The sequence below is a fragment of the Crocuta crocuta genome, unplaced genomic scaffold (assembly GCF_008692635.1).
Source record: "Crocuta crocuta isolate KB4526 unplaced genomic scaffold, BGI_CrCroc_1.0 scaffold449, whole genome shotgun sequence".
NCBI lineage: Eukaryota > Metazoa > Chordata > Mammalia > Carnivora > Hyaenidae > Crocuta > Crocuta crocuta.
Window position 1 is genome coordinate 1510550 of NW_027533117.1, and position 19145 is coordinate 1529694.

Sequence of the window (19145 nt, forward strand, 5' to 3'; positions counted from 1 at the left end):
GAACCCATGAACCGCGAGATCATGACCTAAGGGAAAGTCGGACGCTTAACCGACTAAGCCACCCAGGCGCCCCGATTTCTCCCTGTTCCTGTCTCATTTACTGTTGTTTCAAACTTTTTTACATTCTAATTTTCTATTTAGGTAATAGCAGAACATATGATCTCTTTTCAATATGTCGGAATGTTTATTTAATTCATTTTTGTTCAACGTAAGAAGTTACAAGTTGCTATAGTATTCTTTTAATCATTCTTGACTCATGTAAGAAGGAAGAGAAGTCAAACAAACACAAAAAGGGAGAGAAGTTTCTCTCACCCTCTGCCATTTCATCACCCAACAACCTAACCTCCTAAACTTTCCTAACCAGTTGTTCTTATCATTAAGAAAGGAAATACAATATCCCTTTCACCCTCATAAATAACAACACTGTTACAACAGGAACCCAAAAGTTTTGCTCTCCCTCAGCCCAGTTGTCCAGAGAGAGAGGAAGGGAGTGCAAACTTGCATACCTAGGGTGATGAAAGTAACAAAAGCAGAGAAGAAGCACCAGGCAAAAATGGGTAGACAGAAAGGTTAGTGAGGCAGAAGGGCAACAAATCTAGGCTATGGGGAGGGGTGGCAGGGGGGAGGAATCATGGTTAGAATGAGTAATTTAGAGAGCACCACCTCAGCTTTAAGGAATCCACTCTCTAGGAAAATTAATAGCAATATAAAACTGCTTTGGGTTAATTTGATTTTATGAAATATTGGCAAGAGAGATTAAGGAACAGAAGAACCAATAAAGTTTCATAGGTTTAAGAACTGTGGTCAAAAGTGTAACATTCATATTTATAGATTCAGAAAAGGTGAATTGAGCACATATTAGGTGCTAGGAACAGTTGTAGAATCTCAAGCACAGCAGTGAACCAGATTGGAACAGATGAAGATTCCTGCCTTCATGGAGATAGAAAAGGTGAGGAGAGTAAAAACCCAGAGCGTATTAGATGCTGTGAAGTAAAAAGGAAAAAACAAACAAACAAAACAAAAACAGCAGCAATCAGGAATGTTAGGGGTTCATGTGATTGTGAACTGAGTGAATTCTCAACTCACTACTGGGCTAACTCTTAAGTACTTATGCTGGATTGTTACACATCTTCTGTTTTAACACATTTATTAAGAAAAAATGTTTATATAAACAAAATTATGGTCACCATTACCGTTTATAAATATGGAACTGAATAAACCAAATTTATATTTTACAAAAATTGTTAGATTTGCAAAACTAAGGGTTAGAAAAGGGTTGTATCGAAGATGAGAAATGAGCACACAGAAGAGAAGTGCAAATAATAACCAACATTTAACAAAAGAAATGAGAAACGGAATCCTCAAGACAGAGATATAATGGCCGGAGCATTAGAAAAATACCAGCATCAGAGGGGCTAGGAATCACCAAAAGGAGGTAAAATTTCAAAAATGAGTGTTAGAGAGACTCAAACCCTGTAGCATGTTCAATAAGAAGAAATGGTTATCAAATAGAAGTTACCTCATCAAAAGCAAAGTAAAAATGGGATCATTGAGCTCAGCAACTTCTTATTGGGGACCCAAGGGAGAATGTCTTCAGTCAAGTTGTGGAACTGAAAGGTAGATTGCCGTGGTCAAGTAATGAATGAGAGGCTAAGAGCATAAAGTATCAATTCACATAACCAGCGTATGGCAATATTCAGTTCACCAGAATAAAAAGTTTTTTTTATAAAATCTTTGTATACTAATGAGTTATCTCCTAATGTTACTTGTTTAGATTTAACTTTCAAATTGTTGAGCAACTACTACAATGCTATATCCAGTTCAGGACATGAAGATACAGAACTCAAGGAGATATAGGCTCTCCCTCCTGGGTACTAATCATATAGCTAGCCATTAACGGTAAAAATGAGCAAAGAGCAGTTGATTATACAGTGTGACAAATTAGCTACACAGAGAATACTCTAGGAGCATTGACAGATGTGGTTAATATGTGTGTAGTATGGAAAATTGAAGAAGGTGTAAGATTTTTGCCAGGCTTAGAACATGTTAAGAAGAAAAAAAGCATACACAAATAAATTTGCATTCAGTGTTTGAAAATGGCCAACATTGTACCCAGACACTCTGTGAGGCATACGATGTATGAGTGTATGTGTACATAGGCCTATGTACAAGTGTACTGGGTTCCTGCTAGAGAAATCAGAGCAAAATGAAACCCCTTCTTTGAAAGTTTGAGTGGCATGGTAAAGTGTCCAATTTGGTAAGAAATGAAAAGTTATGCGTTGTTTTGTTTTTAATCAGGGAATTTACATGGCCAGAATTGTGTTGTAGAAAGATCCTTCTGGGAGCAGGTAGGAAGAGGAACTGAGGAAAGGCAGGAGGTAGAGCTGCACTGGAAAAAAGAAACCCAGTTGGGCGGCTATTTTAACATTCCCATAGAAAACCAGGAATACACTGAACCAAAGCAATGGCAGCAGGAGTAGAAAGCAGGGAACACGGGCTTTAAAAGGCATTTACAGCTTGAATTCAAGTGTCCTGGCAACTGACTGAATGATGGGATTGAGCAGCAAAGGAAGAAGATTAAGGGATTTTAGGATTCCTACTTTGTCCCATTAACAAAAAATATAAAGACACACTTGCCAAAAATCAGGACAAGATTATGGAATTGCTTTTGGATAGTTTTGTTCTAACTATAAAAACCATTTGTCCAATGTTGAATATATACAATATAAAAGGGAAAAGGAGAATCATAACCTGACCCCTTCCCTCAAAAAAAGTCACAATGGCTAACATTCAATTCAGCTATTTTGTATTATGTGACTTTGGTTAATATCTTTAATTGGTCTAGTAGTATATAACTTTTTAAATACAAAGTCTTGCACCATCACATGGACATCATGCTTATTCAGTTATTTAAGCATTGCCACAATGAGTCTTGATAACCATGCCTCTTATTTCTCCATAGAGTGCTCAACAAACTATGTTCTCATTCTAACATTAACAGTGAAGAGAATCTTGTCCATAAAGCTTTACATTCAAGATTAAGCTTCAAGATTAAAGATGAACTCTTATAAGTCAAATTATCTAGGTCAAGAGTTAAACACAAATGAGGCTTGTGAATGATACAGCAATATTTTTTCCTGGAAGAAAACTTCTCTTAACACACCCACAGGAGTTACTTCTAGCCATTATTTTCCCTACTGATTGAGGTTTTAAAAAGTCATTAGTTCAGTATTTTGACATTTTGTTCTAAATTGTAATGCTTTGATGTTGAACTTATTCACATTTACTCAGTTTTTCCCAATTATCTTTTTCCGTTTTTTTTTTTAATTTACTTGAATGAGTGCTTTGTTGTATCACTATAGCCCATTTATTCTTTTTCTAATATTTATTTTTAATATATGGAAGGATGAATTTTGAGGTGATTTCCATTGCTGTTTCTTGCATTAGTTTTAAAAATGGGAAGAACAAAATATTTAATTTAAATTTAAATTTTTTATTTCTCCATTCCTGTATCTCCTTGGTAGTAAAGTATTAATTGACAGAAGCTATGTGTATTAAGATTTGGGGTTTAGTGTAAATGAGAAAGGCTTTTTATGTCCATGCAGTTTTTCATTCAATTTTATAGGATATTATTTTTTAATGATTATGGAATCATTAAGCATACAATTATGGTTCATATCTATTTATTTAGATATTAAATATTTAGTATGTATTAGACTCCATAGTTAACTTGAGGGAAAAAAAAAGATGAATAAAAAGATGGATTCCCACTTTATAGTTCTTAGACAAATTAGGAATTTTGGTTTGATGCATTTCACCCAATCTACAGATTATATATATGGAAACAGACAATAGATTGAGTCAAATAATATAAAATTCCTGTTTCTTTTAACTCAAATGGATGATGATAGTGTATGAGTAGAAAACGTTTTTTGGATTTCAACATAGTTTATCAAATTCTGACTGCTGCTTACTAGCTTTAGGCAAATTATATCAATGGTTTAAACCTCCATGGCTCCATCATTAAAATAGCAGCCATCTTTGAGGGTTTTTTTTTTAGGATATTAAGTTTATTTTCTATAATAACATGAGACATAGCAGTTATTCAAACACTTCCCTCATATACTTACTCCCATCTCTTTCCATGCAACATTCTAGCAAGAGATGACGAACATGAATTCAACAGTAAGTGAAAATAAGAGGAATGTAAATTAACCAACAATTGCCTCATTTGATCTTTTTAACAGTGAATAACCATAGTATTAAGGAATGTGGCCATCTATTTTGTTTGATTTATGATTTATCAGTATCTGAGATAGTGAATTTTAGAAGTAGAATTTAAACAGATCAATAATACATTGAAGAAAAATTATTTAATGATTGTGTTCCTTCTTTCATTCTTCCTCTCACTGCCCATAATCCATAGAATCACTGGTTCCTTATCCTGTCAACCCACAAATCTAATCTGCCCTTAAATTCCTTTTGACGTTGACACTACACTCCATCCCTGTTTGATTTACCTTTACTCATTTTTAAAACCACAGTGCACATGATTACAGACAGTACATTAATTTTCTTGGAGTCAGTAACTGAAGTCCAGTGGAAATAGTTTTAGGATTTCTTCTGTAGGTGGTAATATATCAACTTTTCAAATGTGGCCAAAGCACATGTTTCACATATCTGATCCTTTTCTGCCATATTTTTCAAACTTCAAAATAGAGTGTTTTATTTACCTTAAAAAATAAAAGTGATAGACCTGCACAGCCCTCTGTTCATTGCTACATGTAAGAAAGCCTTTGTTTGGTATAGAATAAAGCACTCTCAAATCAGAGCCTACTGTGATCAGTACAATAAATGGAGTCTGGGGTTGGTGTGTGTGTGTGTGTGTGTGTGTGTGTGTGTGTGTGTGTGTGTGTTTCCTTTACCTCTCCCTTTTGTAATATCTATTAAAGGAACAGTAAGGGTAAGTTATATTAGTCTTATTCCTAACAAGTATACCAAGTACTTCTCAACTGCTTTTAGCAGTCAGGAATCTGAAAGTTAGATTTGGAAGTTGGATGTTCAGATTAAAGAAACTGAATAATTTAAATGTTATTAGATGAGGCATAATCTTACGTCCAAGCCAAAAATGGTTTATCACCTGAAACGGAAATGCAAAACATTTGGAACTTTTCTAGATATGAACATTTGAAAATAGCATGTTATTTTTCATAACATAATCTTTCTGAATATATAATCTATTCCACTTTTAGAATGGTTCATCAACAGTGAAATATTTCTATGATTAACAATTTAGTTGGGTAAATTTTCTTATTGTCAGTTTGATCTTTTGACTTTGCTTTGAATTGATTTTTAAACAAATATATAAGGTACATTTTACATAAACATTCAACAATGTTAATTGCCCATTTTGGTTTTTCCAAGTAGGGGGGAGAAATCATCACAATAATCATGACACCGAACATTCCCATAACATCCAAATTTCCTTTGAAACTCTGTTAATCAATTCCTTCTTTTGGCTCTTGACAACCAATAATCTACTTCCTGTCACTGTAGTTTTGACTTGTCTAATATTTCCTACCAATGGAATCATACTGAATGTTTTACCTACCTTCTTTCATTTAGCATTGTGTGTTTTTGGGATCCAGTCATATGATTAAGTATAGCAATAATACGTTCCTTTCCTTTGCTGAACTGGAAGGTACAGCTGTACCAAAGTTTGCCAATGCAATAATGTACTGATGAACACTGGGCTACTTTCAGTGTACAATGATCATGAGCAGATGTTCTGAGTATTTGAGTTCACGGTGTTTGTGTGGAAATATGCTTTCACTTCCCTTGAGTAAATACCTTAAGAGCAGCATTGCTAGGTCAGGTGGTAGGTATCTGTTAAGCTTTATGAAGTTTATAAATGTGAGCTTGCAAAGCATGTATCTTCATTACACTGAATAGGGCTCTACAAATAGCAGATCAAACTTGTAAATTAAGCTGTTCCAAATCTTTACATTTCTTATTGTTTGGTACTATTAATCTCTAGTCATAAGTGTCAATTAACATTTTTTATAGTTCTATGATTCTGCTTGATTTATTCATAGTCTATATCATTTGATACATTAAAGTTTATGATTGTGTTTATTTGTGTTGAATTTCTTTCATTATGTAGATCTTTCTCATTAGTAGTTTTCCTCCAATTTTATTATTAACAGTAAAAGTCCTAGCCTCACAAAGTTAAATATAACTATGATATGATTAAGAGACAAAAGGGGAAAATATAGTATATTAGATGGTGCTAGCTACTAAGGTAAAAGGTACGATAGGGAAAAAGGGAAGAATTCTGGAGAGGAAAACATATGTAATTTAAACAAGGTTGTTGGAAAAGCCATCACTAATAAATTGTATTTGAAGTAAAGATCTTAATGAAGAAATGAAAACTTTATATAAGGCAACATTTAGGTAGAACAGAAAGCAAATAAAAAGAACTTGAGTGTTTGATAAATTAATAGAAGTCCCAACAAGTGAAGTGAGCCTGGAATGAATCAAGTGACAGAACATAGAAGATGAGAAGATGAATAAGGGATTCATCAGAGTGTGGGGCCTGAAGAAACCTTTGTGTTTAAGTGACAATGACAAGAGAAGTCATTGGAAATATTTCAGTAGATAAATTAGATGAGATGATTCAACTCTTAATAGAGTTTTCAGTGTTGTATGGAGAATATGCTGAAGCAGGATACTGTGATAATCTGAGTTCTGTGATAATCTGTGATAATGATATCTTGGACCAGAAAGAATTTAGATAAACAGAGTTATAGAGAAGTGATTGGAAAGTCTAGCCAAGATTTGCTGATAGATTGTAGGTGAGTAGGAGTGGAAGACTGACTCCAAATTTTGACTTAACAGAATATGAAGTTGCCATTAACTTAGGGTAGGTAGTTGGAACAGGGAGAAGATTAGGAGACTAATATTAGCCACTTCACATGTACATACAGACAAGCATATCCATACATATACAAGAGCAAAGTGTGGTTTTTGTTTTATTTTTGCAGTCAGAAGAAAAATCATGGGCTTTGACATTAAAACAGCTAGACTATCATTAGTTAACACTAACTTTGTGACCACAAATGAAACTTAAAAACTCTAGTCCTCACTTAACTGATTTGACAGAAGAATCTAGTGAAACCATGTTTTTTTGTATATAGTAGTAAGACTTAATTTTATTGGTTCAACTTTTACAATGAATCTGCACTAATATGTATAATATATATATTATATACTATAATTTCTTATATATATAATTTATGTATGGTGTATATGTATGTGTATACGTATATATACATATGTATGAAAATGACCCAATTTCTCCCCTTCCTGACTATTCATACTCTTCTGTAGTTCCTTCATACTATACCAGGACTGATCTGGATGATCAACTGTATGTAACAGAAGTGATATATGTTTGCTTTCAAAATTAGAATATAAAGACTTTGGTTTTTGTCTTGGCCTCTTGGCCACCTCTTCCTCTATATCTTTGTTTTACTTTAACTCAAGAAAATAAAATAATATAATGTCAAGTGACATCGTAAAATTAAAAAATACAAAAAAAAAAATGCTAGTTGAAATATAATGTTCCAAAATGTCACTAAAGAAAGCATAAAACTCCCAAATGCCATAATCTATCATCTGATTACTTTTGCAATATTGCTGAATACATTTTGCTTAGTTTTGCCTTATTTTTTAAAATATGTTGATTATATGTTAGCTTCTTTCCTAACTTTCTTGGTCTCATGTAGCCATCTGTATGCTCCTGGCCTGTGCTACTAAGCTGTACTCAGCATTGTTTCTGGACTGACAGGATTATTTCATCATTTGGGAGTTACTGAAAATAGCTCATAAGAACATAAGGTAAGCAGTAAAAACTCCCAACAAAAGTCCAGAACCAGAGGTCTTTACTGGAATTCTATCCAACATTTCACAATTAATATCAATTCTTGTCAAACTTTTCCAAAAGCTAGAAGACTGAATACTTCACAATTTGTTAGAAATAATTCAAACTAGCATGGCCCTGATACCAGGCCAAGATTGTCACAAGAGAGAATTACAGGCCAATATTCCTTTTGAACACAGATGCAGAAATCATCAACAAAATACTACCAAACCAAATTCAACAATATATTAAATGGATCATACACCAAGGTCAGGCAAGATTTATTCCAGGGATGAAAGGATGGTTCAATATCTATAGAAGTTAATATGATATACCATATTAACAAAATGAAGAATTTAAATCATATCTCAGTAGATGCAGCAAAAGCATTTGACCAATTCAACATCCATTTATGATAATAAAGGCCATATATGACAAACCCACAGCTAACCTCTTAATAGTAAAAAACTGAAAGCTTCTCCTAAGATCAGGAATAAAACAGACACCCACTCTCACCACTTTTATTCAACATCAAAGGGCTTTTCTAAGTTGTGAAGCATAGTAGGTTTAGAATAATTTATTGAATGAACAAAGAATTACATATCTGTGAAAATATCAAATAGAATTGGGAGTATTCCTAAAATATTATACCACCCTTAATAACAACCTTCTAACCTATTTATATTCCTGGGAATAAACATACAGTAAAGTCTATGTTTTACTGGTAAATATTCAGAGGGCAGTTTCATTTGTAGGTCTATGTGCTTACCGGTATTCAGATTTGCATTATTTCTAACAAATTCTACAAAGAACTGTAGTCCTTAAACCTTAAAATTTCCAAAGTTTAGGGATGTCTGGTGGCTCAGTTGGTTAACCATCCGACTTCAGCTCAGTTCATGATCTCATGGTTCGTGGGTTTGAGCCCCGCATCGGTCTCTGTGCTGACAGCCAGCTCAGAGTCTGGAGGCTGTTTCAGATTCTTTATCTCCCTCTCTCTGACCCTCTGCTTCTCATGCTCTCTCTCTCTCATGCTCTCTCTCTCTCTCTCTCTCGCGCTCTCTCTCTCTCTCTCTCTCGCGCTCTCTCTCTCTCTCTCTCTCGCGCTCTCTCTCTCTCTCTCTCTCGCGCTCTCTCTCTCTCTCTCTCTCGCGCTCTCTCTCTCTCTCTCTCTCGCGCTCTCTCTCTCTCTCTCTCTCGCGCTCTCTCTCTCACGCTCTCTCGCTCTCTCTCCCTCTCTCTCTCATGCCCTCTCTCTCTCATTCTCTCTCTCACTTCCTCCCTCTCCCTCCCCCTCTCTCCCTCTCTCTCAGAAATAAAACATTTTTTAAAAAATTTTAAAAATTTTCCAAAGTTTAAATAGAAAAAATTCATATGGTAACAAAATGCAATGCATACAACATAGATCATAAATAATCATTGTTAACATTTGGCATATTTGATTTTATAAATATAGAGTATGCATATAATATGCATAAAGATTTTTTCCTTAAGAAAATGGGCATTATATATAAATTCAGTGTCCTTCAACCTCCATTTCCCCTCCTGACCTGAGCTTCACACTTTCAAAGTAAAGTGACATTCATCACTTTGTTTGGAAAACTTTTTTTTTCAAGGTATTACATTATTATCAGTACATATTTATATGTGTATCCTAGACATGCCATAAAACATTGTTTTGTTCACTTATGTAAATGATCTACATTTTAAAAATTTACATTTGTACTCATTATATTTTTGCATTCTTCCTGTAGACCCATGTAGATTTTTTAAAGTTTTATCATTTATCATCGAAATGTAATTATCTATCCATTAATGAACATTTAATTTGTATATAATATTATATATACCAACTGATAGTATAATTAACCATTTAAAGTATCAACATTGTTCTAATTTTACTCAAAATCAGAATTTCTAATTGTTTGGAACAGCTTACACTTCGGATGAGTAAATTAAGAGATAAATTTAGAACATTAGAAAAGACTGTGTTCATGGGACTTTGATTAGTGCAGTGAATCAAAACAGGTGGTAAATTCCTTGGCAATCTGTTTTAAATTTGCCACAGATTTTGAAGTGACTAAAAAAATTAACTTTAAGCCCCAAATAGCTGCAAAGCAACATAGTTTTTAACCACCGTGAAAAGTACAGAGATACCAAAGCCTATCTAAATAAAATGTGTCTGCAAGTCTCTTCAATGATTTCATATTTAAAAGTATTGTCTTTAGTATCTTAAAACTTGTATGTGATTTTTGGCAATGTGCATAGCTTGGTCTCATTTTTCTCATCTTTAAAGTGACTAAGAAAGACGTAGAGATTATACTGAAGAGTTCTGTAGACACTGTGTTGTTTGGTGACAGTCTCAATGTTTATCAATGCCTCAGTAAAATCATACCAAAAAACAAGTTATAGCCTATTTTCAAATCAGATAATTTGATCAAGATTTAAAACCATACATTATGCAATGAAGACATTTAAAAGTGGGGGGGGGAGGATAAAGAGTTTTATTCTTCTCCAGATACCTGAAAATCATGCTTCCATTTCATTGTGGTTTCTTATGTATTTTATGATGGGATATTAAAAGGAATAAACTAATGGAAATAAATGTGGGAAACAGGGGCTATCAGAATTTTTAAAACCTTTCAGTAAATACATATTGAATGTTTGTCTTCCATGACTACCATTTACAATTTGTTCCCTAAGCTGATTTTGTTGAGAATAATTTTAATTGTTAATGTCATCCCTTTAGCTATTGTGGGTCTCTAGACTATACAGATTTCTAAGTTTGCTTAACTGTAGAAGAACCCATTTCTGTGTACATAAACGTGCATGTATGTATCTACACATGTTTTTGTATATGCACATACATATGTTTCATGCCTAGGCTTAAGTATATTCCACACTGCCTAGGTTTAAATTTGTTAACTAAGTGGCACCTGGGGGCCTCAATTTGTTAAGTATCTGACATCAGCACAGGTCATGATTTCATGGTTAGTGAGTTCGAGCTCCACGTTGGGCTGTCTGTTGACAGCTTGGAGACTGGAGTCTGCTTCGGATTCTGTGTCTCCCTCTCTCTCTGCTCCTTTCCTACTCATGCTCTGTCCCCCCCCCCCATATAACCATTAAAAAATAAATAAAGTAAAATGTTAGCTAATACAAAAAAAGGGAAAAATCATTATAACGTCTGTAACAGAATGTTAGCCTTCAGAATTTTTTGAACTTCTACAAACTAGTAAGATGAAGACAGATTGCACAAGAAAAGCCTGTGAATGAGTAATTTACAGAAGATAAATGTGAAGGAGTAAAAAAATAAAGAACAAATGAAATTTCATTAATTTGGGTGGAATGTTAACCACTGTTATCAACTCTTACCCCAGACTCAGGAGTCTAGACCCCTGAATTTACCTTTCCCAAATACTCTTCTCCAAATTACAGCCATTAAAAGTAAATGTGCAATATTAACTCTTCAGAGTAATCATTCCGGTTATTAAAGTGGCTTACTGTTAAATTCCCGACAAAATTGGTCTCTGTACTAGCAGTGATGAATGTAAGCACCCCAGAAGGCTAAGTGCCTGTATCAGGAATAGAGGGGAACTTTCCACTTCATATTTTATAACTAAAGCATCCTATAATAGGGTAGAAATGCCTGACAACTATACTGAAGATGTTGGCTAAGTGCCAAATTGCCATTTTGTGTCCTTTGAAGCCAGTAAAACTCTGTTGGATTCATACTGACAGTACTTCCATCATAAACTGGAGATGAAATTACATTGAATTGATAGCCATGGAGCACACAGCTAGGGATAAGAACATACGATAACAATGGAATAAACTCTTAAAGAAGAAATTCATCACTTTCAAGTGTTAGGGATTTGGGGAAGATTAAACTCGCATATAGTTATGGTACAAACTACACACTTTTTTCCATGCATATATCTAAGAATAATGGTTTCCACTGCTCACTGTACATTGGACATCTTAGGAGTTATAAGGAGATACATAGACACATAGGATCTGCCACTAGGGATAGAATTTGGGGCCCAGCCCTGGCAATGATTTTTTTTTTTTAAACACCTTAGGTGATTCTAATATACAGCTATAGTTTAAAAACTTCCCTATAATAAATTTTTCCAAGTGCCTAAGGAGAGATTTAGATGGCTATTCACTAAGTAATGTTTGTAATTTATGGCCTCAAAATGGAAGACAACTCAAAGTCCATTATAATTAAAGGGGGGGAAATGCTATATTCAAAACTTAAAACACAGCAGGCAAAATTAATAAACTAAAATATTCAGGGGCGCCTGGGTGGCTTCGTTGGTTAGGCGTCCAACTTTCGCTTAGGTCATGATCTCGCGGATCGTGGGTTCGAGCCCCGCGTCGGGCTCTGTGTTGACTGCCAGCTCAGAGCCTGGAGCCTATTTCAGAGTCTGTATCTCCCTCTCTCTCTCTGACCCTCCCCTGCTCACACTCTCTCTCCCTCCTAGAAATAAATAAAAATATTTTAAAAATATTCAAATAAATACAGATAAATGTCAAAATAATGTTAAAAACTAAGAAGATTACAAGATTAAAGAAACATTTAAAAGTTTGCATGAACAGTTAAATACTCAATATGTGATTCCTTTATGACTACTATAGGAATAAAATCATGGAATATTGTATATATCACCATTTCTTTAAGGTGGTTGACTCAAATATAGGAAGATGGAAAAATTTTGAAAAGATAAATGATTATAAGGGAAATCCAACTCTATCTGTATTGTTTTATATTCTGACAAGAGATATAATGTAATTGTGAAAAATATGCTAATATTCTTTATTTGTAACACAGGAGTTGTTGGAATAAAATTTGTATTTCTGAGTTGTTCCAAAAAATATTTGTGTAATCTGTCTTACAGAAGAATTCCAAATACATGTGGTACTTCCCCCTCTAAGAAGTGGAGTTCAAGCCCCTTTTATCCTCTAAGGGTAAGTAAGCTAGGCTCTATTTCTAAGAATAGAGTAGCTGTAAAGAACATTATTATAATTTCTAGTGTAGAAACCTGGCCACACTGTATCATCCAAGTGATGAAGCTTAACATCACCAATCACAGTATGTGGATACTATGCAATCTCTGATATAAAGTGAGCAATAGGACATTTCGATTCCAATATTCTCCACACCCCCTCTCAAAATCTGTAACTTAAATCTAATCATGAGAAAAATATAACAGGAGCCCGATAGAAGACATGTCACAGAATATTTGGCCATTACTCTTCAAGACTATCAAGGTCATGAAAAATAAAGGCAGAGAAACTGTCACAGTGGATTGGATCCTTGAACAGAAAGAGGCAATTGATGAAGACATTGCTGAATTCCAAGTAAAGTCTGAAGTTAGCCAACAGTAACATACTAGTAGCAGTTTCTTAGTTTAGACAAATATACTATCAAGTGTAAAACATTAAAAAGAAGCTAGGTGAGGGGGGATACTGTTTAATATTCCCAGCATTATCTTTGCAACTTTTCTATGAATCAAAATATATTCTAAAATAAAATGTTAATTTAAAAATACTTATGATCCAATTCTAAACACAAGAAAAAACAGTCTTTGATCTTCTTACCAAAGAACAATTCCTGTTCAGTTTTCTAAAGCTATTTAATAATTGAAGAGTTTCCACCAAACTCCACACCCGAAAAACAAACAACCCAGTGAAGAAATGGGCAGAAGACATGAACAGACATTNATGGAAACATCAATTTTACTATGGTAAACCAACTATTTGTATAGGATTGTCTTGCATTCACTATAGTTTGGATATTACTAATATTGACCTATAAATTTCCTTGCATTTTCAAAAAGTTTGAAAATCTTTGGATTCCACACCTAAAACAAAGTTACTCTTATTGAAATCATGAAGTAGTTTTCACAGTTTTTATCTTAAAAGTTTTGGAGAATCTGGGCATTTCCTGAAGGCAATAAAGATTTGCAATTATCAGAAAGCATTAATTTTAATTCAGTTCTAGCATATTACCTCTTCCATGTGCAAATCATACAGGCACACAGGTCCTTCAACAAATGGATCTCATTATTCAAGCTCTTGTTTTGAGACTAGGTGTCAGTCCTATTAAAAATTTCCTTTTGCAAGAATAGCCATGAGTCTTTTTTTGACTTTAAGCAAGTTTTTGACTTTCTATATTCTTAATTCTAACATGCTAACCAAGTCCTGGGTTTTAGCATCTTCTCTTTCCATTCATTCCTTTTCATTTCCCCATCTACTGTAATCTATGTGGTAATCTCTTTATGTTTTTCCAACCCATCCTGTAGACCCTATCACACTAGTTTTCCTATGGGATTTTAAGAATTCTATTATAAAATTAAGATCAATGATGGAAAAAAAACAGTCCAAAGCCCAGGGATTCAAACTGGTTATGTGCCTTACAAGTAAATGATTCTTCATTTTTTAAAAAATGTCATTAAACAAACCATTTAACCCATTCTCACAATTGTACAGGGAGAAGGTTGAGCTAGCAGATACCTGATTTTCCTGCTTTAAAAACACAACTAAATGATTTACAAATCATCCATTGTTTCTGTTCATACTGTTCTCACCTTTCATATAAAGATTAAACCTTACTATAAAGCTGGTTGCATTTTAGAAAAACTCATTGTGTGTGTGTGTGTTAGTGTGTAGAACTATGTGTGTGAAACAGTCTAACTCAACCTCTTTATGTGAAATCCTCTTTGCCAAATAAATAAATGCTTGTTTTAATTCAGTTCACTAAATGTTATGCAACTGGATGGCATGATGATTGATGCATTTCTTCTTGTTGTTCAAAGAATAGGCCTGGGATAATTACCAATACTTGTTTAAGCAAGTTATTGCTTCACTGTCTGTTTTGAAATCTACTTTCTAAAAGAATGACTTTTAACAGTACATAATCTGAATTTTGTACTTTATAAACCATGCATAAATAAGCAAAATTCTATCCATTTTTGTCTCATTTTGGTTTTGGTGTTAAGAAAGGAAGATCTAATTAAAGTTTAATGATACAATTATTTAATCAGTCACCTGGAAAATTCAAAGCAAATAACATACCACCGACATAGAGAATGGATAGTAACTGAATAATTTTATATACATACAATAATGAAATCCACTGGCAAATTACTCAAATCCCAGTGTCTTTACTTCCATGTACAATTACAGTTTCAATACCTGCCTGGCATAGTACTAGATTGAATTGGCCTCATCATTCTGCTTATTTTGACAGAGGGAATAATACATTTGCTTTACTTTTCAGCTCCCTTTCATTAAACTATTGAACTGATTTTAATTCCCCACATATCTGAGAAAAAAATATGGATCTTTGGAAATCAGATCCTTTAATTACTCAATTTAAATAGGTACAAAACTGAGTTATCATTTTATAATTGCTCTTAACTTTGTATTAAATGGAAAATGCATAATGTTGAGGACATAACACCTAATACAGAATAGTGTTAAAATAGAAAAGAAAAAAACTAAGTGGAGCTTCACACAGAACCATGAGGATAATGTGCCATGAATAGACTAATTAAGCCAATCGTCTGCACCTGAGGTCCAATCAAAACCAAAAGGGAAAACAAAAATGCTCAGCCATATGGAGACAGAAAACATGGAGCTTAGTGTTGCTAGTTTCTAAATTATGTGGTGTGAGGCAAAATATGGCTTCCTATGGAGGCTGTAGTCCAAAGGTTAATGATATTGTTCTCAACGTTAGCGGAATACACCACATGTCTTCTATATTATCAGTGACTTACTATTTTGGATTCTAAGAATGACTTGAGAAACATGCAAAACGGCAAACATACAAAAAACCCCAAAGTCCAATATTTTGACAGTCTTAATGTTTATTAAGATGCTTATTCTTAATGCATCTAGATCTTATTTCTAAATTCTGCTTGCTGTATAGTTTATGTACCTTAACAAAATGCAAAAACTGAAAAATTCAAAGCAAATCTCCTGTTTGCTCAATGGAATTGATCAATAAAATTTCTAAAAATACATAGTTTACCAGATTCTAGCTGGTACATAGCTAAGTTTTCTGTCTAATTTTGTCTTCTACTACTTTTCCATCCCTTCACTCAATTCTGTCCAACCTACTTATTTTTCTCAAATATTTCAGACATTTGCATTGGTTATTCCCTATACCAGAATATTGAATGTCTAATTTAACATCTACTTCAAATTTTAGTCTAATATACCTCCCTCAATAATACCAATTCTGACCTCCATATTTATAATTTCAACTTTTCCCAATGCTACATTTTTTATTGCACCACACTGATGTACCTTAGTATTGTGTTAACTTGCCATGTGTTTACTTATTCATTGTGTTTATTGTTAATTATCTGTCTTTTCCTGCTAGATTGTAAACTCACCAAGGTCCATGATCCTGCTCTGCTAGTTACTGATATGACTTTAGAAGTTAGAACTGTATCTGGCAGAACAGTAGGCACTTGGTAAATATTTGTAAATAAAAGATTAGATTTTTTTTAGCAAGAAACCAAATTCATTTATTTGAAAGATATTCCAAGAACTTTAATGGATTTTCTTCATGTAAATTTTTTGTAAAATTTGTCCCTGAGAGAAATGTATTTTGTTTTTCGAAAGCATTAAAGTATTGATCACTTAAAAACATTAAGAAAAAAAGAATCAAGGATATTATCTATGTGTTCTAAATATTTTTCCTTTAGAGTACTAGATATGCTGTAATTGTATACAAACCTACATGATTTACCTTGTTGAATATTCAGTCCAAAGTCAGAAATGCTTATTTTCTTAAATACTACCCCTAAAATAGAAATGTATGTATTGACTAATGACATAATCATGGAGATGCTAGCTTAATTTCTTATTATCTGAAACAATCTTTTCAGCATTAGAAAGTAATATTGTACCAGTCTTCAACCTGAACTCACAGAAGTTGCTATTTCCTCAAGATATACAAGGCCTTCAACAATGAATCTATGATTGCATTGAAATTGATCACATCTTGCAGAGAAACCAGACCTAAAGCTATGAAAACAGGTACAGGGTGAAAATAAATTACCCTAAATGGGTAATGTTATGATTGAATTGCATCCCCCCAAAGTACTATGTTGAATCACTGAACCTCATGTGACTATATCCCGAGATGAGGTCTTCTAAAGAGGTAATTAAAGTGAAATGAGGTCATAAAGGTAGGTCCTAATCCACTAGGACGAGGGACCCAGAGAGGCACTAGAAGTGAACAGAGCACAGTTCATGTGAGGTGACAGCAAGACTGTGATCTTCTACAAAGCAAGGAATGAAGCCTCTAGAGAAACCAAACCTGAAGACATCTTAACCTTGGACTTCCATCCTTTAAAGAGGGTGAAAACTTATTTCTATCATTTAACTCACTGGGGTATTCTGTTATGGCAGCCTTAGCAGGCTAATCTAGGGAGAATGAAAAGGGTTATATTATCTGATATTTATTTTATAAAGGACAAGAATCACATTCATAAATTTTTAAATTAAGATTATACTGTGCTCCACTGTTTAGAAATTGTGAGAAGATTTTTTTACATCCATGTGGTCATGTTTTAAAGTTTGACTTCGAGACTAAAATAAGTACCTGCCTTCCTGTGCAAAGCACTGTCTTATACTTTATAATCAAGAATATGGAGTAGTACCTTAAAAGGTATTATTTAAATCTCTGGTAATAATTCTAATAAATACACACTTTACTTTTAAATATTTAGAATTTAGAATATTGTTGTTGTACTGGCTTTTGATCATCAGTTAAGTTAAATATACAGAAGCTTACAGTTTATCCGAAGTAATCTTTTCAGGTAACCTAGGCAATTCATGAGCTGGAGTTTTTCTCGATTATTTTACCCATTTGTCACAGTAGCATCATTCTATAAAAAGTTATCTTCTGCAGAGAAATATAGTCCAAAATGTATGTATCCACAATCTTTTCTATGGAACACACATATATACATATACCAAAGTTATATACCACCACTGACACAAGTGACTTATACAGTTGTAACAAAGATGTAAGACTGACCTTCTACAGGTCATGAAAAACTGACACCAAGGGAAACTGTTGTGATCTACCAAATTTGGGCAACATACAAAATACTTTCATTTGGCTATTTTTTGCTACTATTTAGGAAACTGTGCATGTGTTTTAATATGGGGATTATTACACCAAGTTTGCTAAGGGAAAAGATTCAGGTAAAAGGAAGGAATTTACAATGGAGGAAGAAAGGCAACAGAATTCAATAGACAATGGTAAATAAAATTCACTGATTCATTATATTAATAAAATAATTATGTTGTGCTAACTATCATGTTGGAGTATAGGGAAAACACTTGGAAACAAGTCATTTCTCAATTATGTCAGTAAAGACATTTTAATGACATTTTCAGAACAGGAAGATCACCTTTTATTCTGAAACTACTTGCTAAAGAATACATGTTTTTCTTTCTCTGAAATTTTAATTGAGTAAATTTTAGATATAGTCTCTTCATTTTATTTAACTCAAATAACCATCTGTTTTCTGAATTAGAAGAGTGAACTTCCGTGAAGAGATATGTCAGATGCTCATAAACTCAGTCATTCTGGTATTAGTGCACTCACCCTGGTAGGCTTGGATGTGGCTATCAGAGTTGCATGAAGAGATAGAAACCAGAAAAAAAGAAAAATAATGAACGAAAGAAAGAAACCAGTCTGTAGTCAATGAACAGTAGAGAGGCTAAATGACTGGCAGGAAGAAGGTGAAACTGAGCCCAGCATTTTTCCAAAATATTTTTATGACCACTATTACACTAAAGTCCCCAAAACACTAATCAAGGTTTATTTAGTTATTGTATTTCCAGAGATGGTTCTTTCATCTATATCTGATTTTGCACATCCTAATTCTTCTGGTACTCATGTTAAGCTTTCATGATCTGATTGCATTTACTCAAGTTTTCTAGGATCAATTCAATGACCTATTGTTTGTGAATGTATTTCAAGGTGAATTATTCATTTTGTGCACACATTTGTACTTATTTCTGTTAAAGTATTATTTGTTCAACATTGGATTTCAGTGTTTGTCTCATGAGATTGCACTTCTTCAGAATAGAGTATCTTATTCATTTAATAATGCTTTTGTTGTATAAATATGTACCGTGAAGAATCAAACATAAAATATTGTTTGCTAACTCAAACGAAATAATAAGGAAATATATT